At 41.2% G+C, this 14,029-nt stretch overlaps 1 pseudogene; it reads left to right on the forward strand.

Annotated features, from left to right (window-relative positions):
- Window positions 1-3,424: 3,424 nt before the first annotated feature.
- Window positions 3,425-4,770, forward strand: LOC142455539 (WD repeat-containing protein 55 pseudogene; annotated as a pseudogene).
- Window positions 4,771-14,029: the final 9,259 nt, after the last annotated feature.

Genomic DNA, 14,029 nt, shown 5'->3' on the forward strand with positions numbered 1-14,029 from the left:
AAAACGACATATTCAGTTTTTTATACTTTGAAAAAACTATTACATAGCAGATTTTTTTCAATGCAGAGTATTGTTTGATTCCATAACTGCTGTTTACAACCATGTTCGTGTAGAGGTTCCACATAAAGACAATTCAGCATTCTAGAATCATTATCCTTCCCAATGTTATCCATGGTTTATTATGATCCTCGCTGTTAATAACTTTGCATAGTCTTTGGCCAAGAATCACTTTATGCCAGAAACGATGCAAGGAAAGTGAATTATTTAATAGGGCTCTTCTAGCCAAAGTTTTTAACTCTTACCAAACGAGCTATCCTTGCATGGATCTAAGAAGAAGGGGGGGGGGAGTTACTAGGAAGAAGGACAGGATCCACCTGTAAGATGAACAGTATTCTCTAGCACGGCATCCTGCTGTGTTTAAAATGAGTCCCTGAGAAGCAGAGTGAGGGATCTCATTACCACCAAGAGCCAGTTGTGGAGTGCACCCCCCATGTCTAAGATCCTTGCACAGTGAACTGCCTGGATCCACATGACGGCTGTAACATCAGAGAAGCAGTAACAGAGCCAAAGCATTGAATAGAACGATGGACTTCCCAAATAGTGGAGCACATTAAATTAGTGCATTCATGCCTGAGACTGGTTTGTGGAGTGAGATGCCTCTGGACACTTAATTGGGGAAATTGGGCTTATGGAAGTAAAGCTTTAGTGCAGAGTGGTGTGCCCTTCTGGGCATTTATTAGCAGACATGGAACCTTGTAACATGTCCAGGAAACAACTACCCTGAGAATTGCCTACTGATGTTGCAACTTAACATCCTAATAAGCATTCAAATCATGAATTTTGTCCGTGAGTTTCTGGGTTGCCATCACAATGGATATCAGAGCTCAAGGAGCTCACGTAGAGAATAGTAGAAAGGAGAGAAGTGAAAACGTATATATTAATTAAGACAATAAAATGATATCCTTTGTTTCACATCATATGTTGAAGCTGAAGTGGATGTCTGCCACCCTTCTGTCTATTATTGTTCTAACCGATAGTGAATGACCTTCAACAGCATTTTGTTTGCATGTGACATTAGTTATATTTTTTGATAATAGATGAACACTATTGGATCTGAGCAAAGAGAAAAATGGATCACTGTGATGGACCTATTAGATATTCACAGATGTTGAGCTAATCAAATTATTTATCTTTTAAATTGAAAGAGGAACTTGTGTTGGCTACTAGTTTCACTGATTAAGGACCAGTTCAATAGTTTCCCCAGAAAGGACTGGGTTCTTAATAATTATAAATTGAAATGACTAGTATAATACATACATTGGTCCCTCCAGTTAATTTAGTCAGAATTAATACTTCTGTCCTTTCATTATCCAAGTACTGGTTTCTAAAATCTTTTAGTTGATTTTAATTAGAATGGTGGCATCCTGAGCCTTATGAGTTAACTTCTAGAGATAAATTAGCTTGACTTTGAGTATTTATTATTTTATTAAATAGGTTTAAAATAATCAAACAAAAGAAGCTTGTGCAAAGAACACTAAGCGCATATACTAAGGAAAGTAAATCACCATGTCTCGACTCTGAACAGCTATTCTCAGAGGCAAACACGTCAGCTTCCTCATATGTTTCACAAATGGTACTTTCATAAACATTTTAAGTATTAATTTTCACATAAATAAAATATTGAGATTTAATATAATCCTTTAAATACTAGATATTCAATAAACTATGCTTCACTGGATTTTTCATATAATACATATTTTTCCCCAAGCATGCCTCTACATTGGATATACTCACATACTTACTACCTTACTTTCTTTTTTTGTTCTTATTTCTTTACTGGGAGTTAAGACATATATAATTACATAGTTCAAGCGCATCAAGTAATATTGTACAATTACTACCACAATCAGTTTCCAAGCACGCTTTTCCTTCCGGGACTCCTTGACATGGGCACACTTCTACCCTTTGCCACAAGCACCACTAGACCCCACACCCGGAAAACCTTATTCTATCTGCTGTTCCTATAAGTTCATCAACCCTGGGTTTTGTATACAGAAAACCAGAAAAACATATGACACAAATTTGGTGACATAACACATCTGAGATAAACTCCAACACAAACAAAAGATAGAAAATATTGAAAACCAGATCATGTCCAACATGAATCAGAGAGGTGATCGATGGACAAGGTTTGAACTGTTCAAGTCAGATTTATTCTTTGATCTTCTTTGTAATTTCTTCAATGCACTTCGTGTAGTAACCACTTCCTCCCATCCCTCTGTTATGGACAGTGGTAGGTCACTGCAGGCTGGGTTCCTATCCAGTTCCCACAAATGTATCTTTGGCTCCCACTGTCCTTCATTGCCTTCTGCAAACTGGATTCGCACAATTTAGTCTCAGGTACTATTCCCTCCTTCAATGTCAGATTATATGATTTACAATCCTTTGGTGACTGATGTTGGTGTGCTTTGTCATGTGGACTTAGTTGACATCTCACTTAGATGGCTGCTTTTTTGAAGACAAGCCTTTAAGACCCCAGATGCTATTTCGTCTGATAACCGGGGCTATGAGAGGTAACAAAGGAAGCACACATACTCCACGGAAGACAAACTAGGTGAATGGTATCTGTTAAATATAAAACATTGTGTACATTAAAAGATTTCATTGAAAGAGTAAAAAGAAAGCCCACACATTGGGAAAAGATATCTTAAATGATATAATGGACAAAGGACCAGTTACTAAAATCTGTAGTACAAGTCTACAATAAGAAAAAAAACCCAGTTAAATTACTTTCTTGATATAGTTTGCCTAGTTTGTCATTTGAGACATCAGGGCATCAGTAGGTATATATTTTCAAAGCAGAGAAAATAATGACAACATATTTCCCTCTCTTGATTTATTTCAAAGGTATTTCTGCAATGTCTTTTATTTTGCAGGGTGAACAGGGGTAGCGGCAGAGCTTGTCCTACAGCACGCTCTGTTAGGTGTCCTCTCGGAGCAGCACACTACGGGCACATCATGATGCAAACACGATCCGCCATGGAGCAGAGATTAAATGAACAAATATGTAATTGGTTTTCTAGCAAGCCAAGGTCATTAATGCAAAACACACATGAATAATCATTTCAAGTGAGACATGCCACTAAATATTGATCAGAGGCAAAACAGTCCTTGGAAATGGTAGAATCAGTGTGCAGGAAAGTGGAAAATAGCTAAAATTATTTGAGCATGCTAAGCGATTAACCTTATATAGTTATAGTCTTAGAGTCTTTTCTCCATGAGAATAAAAGTAATGGAGAGATCATTTCTATCCAATTCAAATGTTTAAATAAAAATAATTTCAGAAGCTTTATATTTGTAGTTTATCATTTGGCAGTCATAAACAGTTATATTAAAATAGATTCATGTCTTATAATTACCTTTAATGGGCTTTAAGGAAACTATAATTATATATAAAAGAGGAGATAAGGCGCGGGAAGAGGCGCCTGCCAAGCGCGGCAGTGACGGGGAAGACCGGGACTCGGCGGCGGCGGCGCCGGCCCGGCCCCGCGACACCCCGGACGACATCGTGTTGGATGCGCCGGCCAGCGGCCTGGCGTTCCATCCCGCGCGCGACATAGTGGCCGCGGGCGATGTGGACGGGGACGTGTTCGTATTTTCCTATTCCTGCCAAGAGGGAGAAACGAAGGAGCTCTGGTCCTCAGGTCACCACCTCAAGTCCTGCCGGGCTGTGGTCTTCTCTGAAGATGGGCAAAAACTTGTCACTGTCTCTAAGGACAAAGCCATCCATATTCTAGATGTGGAGCGAGGCCAACTGGAAAGGCGCATTTCTAAGGCTCATGGTGCACCTATCAACAGTCTGCTGCTGGTGGATGAGAATGTGCTGGCTACCGGGGACGACACAGGTGGTGTCCGCCTCTGGGACCAACGGAAGGAGGCCCCCTTGATGGATATGCGGCAGCATGAGGAATACATTGCTGACATGGCTCTGGACCCAGCTAAGAAGCTGCTGCTAACAGCCAGTGGGGACAGTTGCCTTGGTGTTTTCAATATTAAGCGGCGCCGGTTTGAGCTGCTTTCAGGGCCTCAGTCTGGGGACCTGACTTCTGTCACCCTCATGAAGTGTGGGAAGAAGGTGGCCTGCGGCTCCAGTGAAGGCACCATCTACCTCTTCAACTGGGATGGCTTTGGGGCCACGAGCGACCGCTTTGCCCTGAGAGCAGAGTCCATTGACTGCATGGTCCCTGTCACTGAGAGTCTACTGTGTACGGGCTCCACCGACGGAGTCATCAGGGCTGTGAACATTCTACCGAACCGAGTGGTTGGCAGTATCGGCCAGCATGCTGGGGAGCCTGTGGAGAACCTGGCTCTCTCCCACTGTGGCCGATTCCTGGCCAGCAGTGGTCACGACCAGCGCCTCAAATTCTGGGACATGGCACAGCTGCAGGCTATGGTGGTGAACGACTACCGTCAGCGCAAGAAAAAGGAAGGACCATTGCGGGCCCTGAGCAGCAAGGCCTGGAGCCCCGATGACTTCTTTGCAGGGCTGAGGGAGGAAGAAGATTCCAGGACTTTGGGAGAGGAGGAGAATGAGGACAGTGACTGAGGTGATGAGCCACCTCAGGACCAGCGCTCCCTCAGCAGGGTGGATCCCATGAGCCTGTGTGTGGACAGTGCCTACCCACTTTGTGGTGCTGCGGAAGAAAAGCCTGGAACTCTTCTGTAAAGATGGCAGCCCAGAAGAGCCAAAGGAGCAGTGACTCTTGAAGGCATGGGGTCACCAAGAGTCAGAACTGACTCAAAATGGATTTTTAAAAGATTTTTCTTTTTTCTTCTGCAACTCCGGAAGGGGCAGAGACCCGGCTCAGGCCCGTGCTGTGGAGGTACTAGTTGCTCACTCTGTCATTGGGAGGAAGACAAGCTCTCAGCTGGGGCAAGACAGCACAGACACAAGAAACACCAACCAGGGGTTTAATATAAATACAACCTGCATAGAAAACCTTAGAACTATACATAAACCAAAATCAGAACGCCAGGCAGTGGGGGCAGGTTTTGGATTCTTTGGCTCAGCAAGCCCCTAAATAAAAATGAACCAGTGACAGATAAAAAAAAAAGAGGAGATAAGAATTCATAATATTTTATAGTGGTATACATTATAAAATAATTTATCACTACTTTGCAATTGATAAAATGATATGGGTGTAGAGAATGTGAGATAATATTCACTTTACACATTTCAGAATAAGAAATATTAGGCAGCAGAAAAACTGAAAGAAAGCTATCCGCAAAATAAAATGTCTTATTACAGTGACGTTAAAAATACACATTTGAAAGAAAGTGCACTACCTCTCAACATTAACACTTTTAAAAATCAAGTTTTCAAGAAGCCCCAGTGATGTAATGGGTTACAATTTGGACGGCAAACTGCAAGGTCAACACTTCTAACTCATTAACAGCTTCGTGGGAGAAAGATGAGTTAAATCTGCTTGGAAACCCAACTGAGAAGTTCAAGGCAGTAGGCCCGTGAACCTCCTCTACAAAGCAATCTCATTGATGTAATTGTTCACCAACCAGTAAAGCAGCTGATGAAGGACTTGAATTTCATGAAATTCTTCACTGGGAAGTTGATGAAATATGCAATCAAAATACATTGATAATTATTTATGACTGTAACATGAAAATTACAATAAAGAGGAAGGATATAAATCTGAACGTATTACCTTGGTGGTTGACACAAAGCTGAGATCATATGATAGAATTTTGGAAGACCAATGACGTCTTCATTAGAAATATAGATATATATTTTACCAACAACAAAGGGTGCCATCCAACAAATGATGTCAATTTTGAATCTAGCCAGATGGAATACACAGTCATTAAATTGATTGTATTTTGGGGATAAGACTGAAGGGGTATCCCCCAAAACTGGAATTGAACTGGTTGGAGCAGAGAACTCATAGTATTCATTTTTCATGCAATGCAAACATCTAGCAACTCACTTTACTTAGTACACCCAGTGGCATCATGTAGGAAGGTTCTCTTTGGTCACAGTATTTTTTCGTAAAAGCAGTTTCACTAAAACCTCATTTTTTTGTGTGTGATGGCAGATTTAAGAGAACAGCGTGCAGCTGTGAAATTTTGTGTCCTTCTGTGGGAAATGCTGCAGAAACTGCTGTGATGTTCAACACAGCTTACAAAGGCAGCACAATGGGAAAAGTATACAAGTGGGTTTCTCATTTCAGGAAAGATTGTCTTGGAGCTCGGGCTAGCAAATTTTAACCAAAAATTTGGGAAAGAGAAGGGCCGCTGCAGAATGTGTGCCTCCGGTTCTGACAGAGCAGGAAAATGAGCGTGAAGTGCAAACATGCTGTGCTTTGAAAGAACAGCTCTAAAGCGACCCAGACTTTTTCCCCCATGATCATTCCTGGTGATGAGACGTGGTGCTATTCTTCTGACAACGAAAGCAAACATCAGTCAAACCAGTAGAAGATGCCATCATCACCTCTCTCAATATAAAAAATCAAGAAGATGATCACTTGATCACTTGTTTGTTTGTTTTTTTGATGTGAGGGAGGTGGGGTAGCTACATAATCTGTTGTCAATTTGAGAGGAGTAAGAGTGAAGGGATGGAGTTTAACCTGTCAAACAAGAGATCAACAGCTGTTTTGCAAAGGGGAAGTAGTTGTCTGCAGAGGATGGAAGAACTTTACTCGAATATCCCAATAATCTACACTGTGATTCACCAAAAGGTGTCCACCAAAGTGTTCACACTGCATCTCTAGCTATAAAGACTCCACACTGCATCTTTATCTACAACTGACACCTCTAGCACCATTGGGTCGGTGGGATCACATGGCCCCAGTGGCAAAGCAGCTTGCACGGCAGCCTTAACCTGTTATAGGACCTTTTCTTGTTCTGGCTCTCACTCAAAATTTGAAGCCTTTTGTGTCTCTTGATAAACAAGTTGAAGTAGAACACTCAAATTAGGAATATGTTGCCTACGTAAATCCAAAAAGGCCCACTGGGCGTTGTGCCTCCTGCTTGGCTGTTGGGGCCAGTTGCAATAGGAATCTTAGTAGGAATGTCTTGACTTGCCCCACACCACTGGACCCCTAGAAATTTTACTGAGGTGTAGGGTGTCCAAATATTTGCTGGGTTGGTTTCCCAACCTCATCATGCAAATGTTGTATCAGTGGATCTAAAGTCTTTGATACATCCTCCTTACTGGGCCCAATCAATGTAATGTCACCAATATAATGGACTAGTGTAACATTTTGCAGAAGAGAGGTGATCATGATGCATTCAGACTAAATTATGGCACAGGCTGGAAGATTTGATGTACCCCTGAGAGACAGTTGTGGAAGTGTATTGTTGCCCCTGCCAGCTGAAGGCAAACTGCTTCTGGTGGTCCTTCAAGACTGGTATTGGGAAGAAGACATTGGCCAGACCAATAGCTGCATACCAAGTACCAGGGGAAGTATTAATTTTCTCAAACAATGAAATCACATCTGGAACTACAGCTGAAATTGGAGTCACCACCTGGTTAAGTTTACAATAATCTACAGTCATTCTCCAGGATCCATCCGTTTTTTATTTGTTGTTGTTGTTGTTGTTGTTTTTACAGGCCAAATAGGAGAGTTAAGTGCAGATGTGGTAGGAATCACCACCCCTGTATCCTTCAACTCTTTGATGGTGGCACTAATCTCTCCAGTCCCTTCAGGAATGTAGTATTGCTTTTGGTTTAATACTTTCCTAGGCAATGGCAGTTCTGATGGTGTCCATTTGGCCTCTCTTACCATAATAGCCCTATTCCATATTTCAGGGATCCAATATGGGGGATCTGCCAGTTACTAAGTATGTCTATTCCAATGATGCATTCTGGAACTGGGGAAATACCAACAGGATGGGTTTGGGGACTCACCGGACCCACAGTGTGGCATACCTGAGCCTCCAAGATAATTTGACCTCCATAAGCCCCCACTCTGACTGGTGGGCCTTCAAAACATTTTGGTCTCCTGGAATTAGTGTCAGTTCAGAGCCAGTAATCCCCCAAATGTTTGATTATTTCCTTTTCCCTAATGAACGGTCACTCTTGTGAAAGGTTGCAGGTCCCTTTGGGGAAGGCTAGAAGAAACACTAAAAATATAAACTGTCAGTGATGTATCAGGGACCTTCTTCAAAGGGACCTGGTCTTCTCCTCATTCGAGGAGCTGTGGGTCTGTAAACTGACTCAGGTCTGAAAATGATTGAGTGGTCGTGACTCCTTTTTCTGCTGTTTACTTGATCTAGCATTATTATGCCTGTATAGATCACATAAATATATAGTAGGCTTCACATGTATTTCACTCCTAGGGACACCGTGGCTAAGTAGCCAATGCCATAAGTCCACATGAGACAGGTTGCTTTGAGTACTATGGAAACTTTGCTGTCTATTATGATAAACACATCTACCCTGTCTCTGTTGATTCAGTGCTGCCACCTGCCCACTGCTAAGTTCCCACTGCTAATCCTCATGTGCATTAAATAGCAATCACAGAAGCCTTCAGAGATGCTGGAGCCCACTTCACAAACTTATTTTTAGGTTGTGGTGAAAGGTCTGTTCTGGGGGCACCTCCTTTTTGGGTCTACGGGATTATTCTGATAGATCCATTCCAACATGCCAATTTCCCTAAGCTTTTGGATGCCTTCCTCTACAGTGTACCAAGGTAGGTCAGGGAACCCAAGTTTGTCCAATCTAGACCACCTGGCAGTCCATGCGTCAGTGAACCAACCAAATAAACAACTAGATTCTCTCTTTACCTCTCTTGCTGAGACATTGAAGGAAGAATCTGTGGTGCCTAGGGCCCCTGTATCAAGAATCTGACTGGTCTAATGTTATGTTCCTTGCACCAGTATCCCATACCCTTAGTAACCATTCCCAGGGATATTCAACAGGCTTCTGCTGGGTCCCAGGTGAAGAAAACAGACAGCTGAATCTTCTGTAACACGATCAGGCAGTCTGGCCACAGGCAACAAAAAGCAGGGTGGGTCACCAACAGTCAGCAAGATGACAGGTTTAGACCATCACAAGCTCAAGGGATGTATCCACCAGCAGTGTGGCGAAGCAGATCTTGAAAGAACCTCAAGCTCTAGTGACACAATCCATGGGTTGGCAGTCCCGCAGGTAGTGTAGTTCACAAGTTAAGGCAGATAACTAGCTAAAGCAGCCTCACACTGATCTGATCACCTTATTAATCCCTCATGTTCCTATTGACCAGGTTGGCACAATAAACCTACCTTTCACACTACCCTTGATTGTTGTTTCGTATCTTTATGTAGTATCTTTGTGCTTTCATTTCATTTTCACTTGAGTGATAGCCTTTAAGTCTCAGGGAGCATTTTCATATAGATCCCCTAATGTTTTCTTCTTCAACATGCTGCTGACAGACATCTTGCATAAGGTATTTGATCTATTATGAATGTAAAGCTCCCAGAAACTATTTTGACACAGTTATATTCTAGTCTAATAAAAGTTACTCATTTAAAAATGTGTGGCCCACCTACCCATACAGCATTCATGCTTCTAAAAATTGATAATGTATTTTATTGACAAGTTCTTGCCATTAGGACAGGGAAACAATGTTATTTTTAATATGTGTTTATTTGTTTTTGAAAAAACTGTACTGGTCTCAAAAATTCCTTTAGTTCAAAAGTGACTATTGAAAAGTGAAACCCTTTGGATGGAAAGTAGAAGTTATTTTTATAGTATATAAAATACAACATATCAGCCATATTATCTTACTTTTCATACAGAAAATTTTATACTAAATATATTTTGAAAAATCCATTTATAACCTTTTACTGCTAGTGGATAAAGTTATCTCTAAGGATATACTTCCTATTACTAGATATGATTTTCTATATGGACACTAACAACTTTAAATATAATTTAAAATTATTCCAAGTCCATCCACCACTTATCAAACAGTTTTTTTTTTGTATTCTGGTAGCTAAGTGCTGCTGTGATCCTGGAGTCTATGCCACTATTATTTCAAATAGCATCAGAATCGCCAAAAGGAAATAAGTTTCAGCAGAGATTCCAGGCAAAGAATAGACTATAAAGAAAGAATAGGCTGTACATTTTGGAGAAATTATCTGATAAAAACCTTATGGATAGCATAGAAACACTGCCAGATACGGAAGGCCTAATGAGAAAATCAAAATACTGCCAAAGATAGGATCAGAAGATGAACCCCTCCAGTCAGAAGGCACTCAAAATATGCCTGAGGAAGGGCTGCCTCCTCAAAATAGAGTTGACTATAACTTTGTGGATGGAGTAAAGCCTGTGGGAATATAAACTTTGGAACTCTCAATGAGTGATGGGACACAATTCAAAATGAGAAGAAACAGCTACTAAAACTACTAATAATCAGAATCTTCAATGTACAAATATGATCTAAAGAAATTGAAAATCATTAAAAATTAAGTGAAACCCATAAAGATTCATATTTTAAAATGAACTGGCATTGGCCACTTTGAGTCAGAAAATCAGATGGGTTACTATGCTGGTAATGACATGATCAAGAGGAATGCAGACACCTGAAAAAAAGACATTTCAAGAATTCTAAAGGACAATGCAGCCTGTCATTGGATACTGTCTATCCACATACAAAGAATTCCAATAAATAAGGCTATATTCAAATTTATGCACAAACCTCTAAAGCCAGTGATGAAGAAATTGAATAATTCTACCAATGCCTTCAGTCTAGAATTGATCAAGCAGGCAATCAAGATGCATGGGTAATTATTGCCCATTGGAATGCAAAAATTGCAAACAAAGATGAAGGAACTGTACTTGGAAAATATGGTCACGGTGACAGAAACAAATCTGGAGAGTGTATGATAGAATATTGGAAGACCAAAAACTTCTTCATAGCTAATACCTGTGTCGACAACAATAGTGTGAACTATGCATATAAACTTCTCTACATGAAATACATTGAAACCACACTGACTACATCTGTGAGAAGAGACAATGGAGAAGCTCAATATCAGCAGCTAAAGCAAGACGATGGACTGACTGGCGAACAGACCACCAATTGCTCTTATGCAAGTTCAGGTTGAAGTTGAAAAAAGAAATTAAGTCCATGAGAGTCAAATATAACCTTGAGTCTATCGCACCTAAACTTCAAGGACATCTCAAGAAGAGATTTTCTGCACTGAATACTGATGACATAGGCCTGATGAGCTGTGGGAGGCTATCAAGAACATGCTTCATGAAGAAAGCAAAGAGCCATTAAAAAGACAGGAAAGAAAGAAAAGGTCAGAGGGATGTCAGGGAGATTCTGAAACTTGCTGTTAGTCACAGAGTAGCTGACGGCAAATGGAAATAATGATGAAGTCAAAGAGCCAAATACGGAAAGAAAAAAGGAAATGAAGGGCAGCTCTAAGAGCCAAAGTCAAATTTTATAATGAAATGTGCAAAAACCTAGAGTTAGAAAAGCAAAAAGGGAAAATTCGCTCAGCATACCTTAAACTGAAAGAACTCAAGAAAAAATGGAGGCATCAAATTATATTCTTGAAAATTTTATGAGTAAAATATTGAATGATGCAGGAAGCATCAAAAGACGATAGAAAGAATACAGTCAGTGTACTGGAAAAAAAAACTAGTTGCGACTCCACCCAGTGGTGGGATTCAGCAATTTGCATCGGTTCAGCAGAATTGAAGCCTAATTTTCCCTTGAGCTTGGCAAACCAGTTATTACATGGTTTCACATGAAAGTAGAAAAAAAAAACTAGCAGGTACAATATATGCTTATATACTGGAACTACAATATATATGTATAAGGAAGACCAGTTAATACAATTATCTTTCAAGTAAGGAGGTTGCATTTCATCCTACTTTTTTTTCACAACTAATTGGCTGCTCACAGAATATCCCTCTATGGCAGCGCTTCTCAACCTGTGGGTTGCAACCCCTTTGGGGGTTGAACAACCCTTTCACAGGGGTCGCCTAAAACCATCAGAAGACACATAAATATTTCACAATATAAAATTACATATTGTTTTGTGATTAATCACTATGCTTTACTTATGTTCAATTTTCAACAATAAAAGTACATCCAAATATTTGTATTACAAATATCAAATATTTATGTTACAGTTCATAACAGTAGCAAAATTACAGTTATGAATTGGCAACGAAAATAATTTTATGGTTGGGGTCACCACAACATGAGAAACTGCATTAAAGGGTGGTGGCATTAGGAAGGTTGAGAAGCACTGCTCTATACTACTTGTTACATTAGGTTAGATCACATCCTGGAGGATTATTAGGCCTTAACTGCCAACCCCTTGAGAATCCTGGCCCAGCTGGAATGACACAAACCTGACTCACCCCCACCCCTGTCTCCTTTACAATTAAGTTCCTGGATACATCTTCTTCCACCATCAAGCTTTCAACCCAAGGCATTCAGCTTTCCTCATAGTCCATACCCACGGTCTGGGAACACCCCTGTGCCACCGCAGGCTGTGGCTCTTAGTTGTGCCGCTGTGCTGTCTCGCATGTCATCGTCATTTGCCTGGAGTCACAAGGCTATCCTCAGGATCAAAAAGGTTCAACATGGGCATCTCAGAGCCCACACGACCCATTCTGCCCCCTGCTCTTCTTTCTTGATGGTATTTAGTGGCTCTATTCCTTCTTCTAGAATTATTTATTTTAAACATAGAGGAATGTCAAAACTGACCAATCCCCAAATTAATGACAGTACACAATATTCACATGGTCCCACCCAGTCATTGGTGGGAGTGACAAAGACTGTGACGGTAGCACAGTTGGTATTGCAAAGGGGCTGTGAACAGAGGAAGACCATCGACCAACAGGATTGACACAATGGATGCAACCGTATGCTCAGAGACAGAGCACAGGACTGGTGGTGTCTTAGTCTCTTGTGTATAATATCACCATGGGGGAGCACCAACTGGAGGCCACCTAGCAGCAACAAGCAAGGCAATAGTTACAAAACATGACCATTGCCACTAATTAAGGTCCACACTAAGAGGGGGAGTGACAAAAAGGATAATTTCAGAACAATAACAACAGACAATAATATAAAGTCAAATAACATGTCACTTGGTGCTCCTACTCATATACATGTAAGTACATCATGGGGTTAGGATCTTTGACTTGGTGGTTTAAATTAATAGGGTGTGGGTTTTTCAAGTCCATTGGCCTAAAATGGATTTTAGAGTTTACCTCATTTGGTGAGTAGTGACTGGGGTCTAAAAAGCTTGCAAGCTATCCATTTCTATTTGCCCTAAATGGCAGAGAAGAATAGGACTGGGAAATGTCCCTCCCCAGGGTCGTCTAAAACCTGTGACATTATTAATACCAACTGAGGGGATATGCTTCAGCAGAGGGAATTTTTCAGTCATCACATTAGTGGTGAGTTAATGAAATGTTTGAGCAAGCTAATGTTTAAGTTGATAATGTTATATGATCCGCAAATGATGTCACAAATATCCACATGACCTTTGGCAGGGAAAAGCTTCACCAAACTTTTGAAGTGAGGGGTTATCTGACCACAAGCACCAATTCGAGTCTCAAATCTACCTCCCACAGAAGTCACGACTGCAGCTGGGATCTGTGATTCATTACAGCAGCCACTCGGAACTGACAGAGGATGCTCATGTTTGTGGAATTTATCAGGGACGTAAACAGGTAAGTTTTCACGTGAGAAAAGCTTGCGATGCAGTTGCTCAGTCAGGACAGTTTCTTCGCTGCTGTGCCGGCAGGCAGGCCTCTCTGTGGACCTCGGCCTCTTGGTGTGGCCACTGCCCTGCTCCAGGAGTGGGCCAAATCTCTTTCTGCCAATCAGTAAGTGGTTGTAACAATGGGCTCAAACAGAACAACTATTGTGCAGGACTCGGCAGTGTTTCATTGTATTGTGCAGAGGGTCTCTATGACTCAAGGGCACCTAACAACGACAACGACGACAACAAATTCCCCAAAGGGCATGTCACTCAGCTGTGATGCACAACCCAAAAGGCC

This window comes from Tenrec ecaudatus, chromosome 8 (genome assembly GCF_050624435.1).
Source record: "Tenrec ecaudatus isolate mTenEca1 chromosome 8, mTenEca1.hap1, whole genome shotgun sequence".
Lineage (NCBI taxonomy): Eukaryota > Metazoa > Chordata > Mammalia > Afrosoricida > Tenrecidae > Tenrec > Tenrec ecaudatus.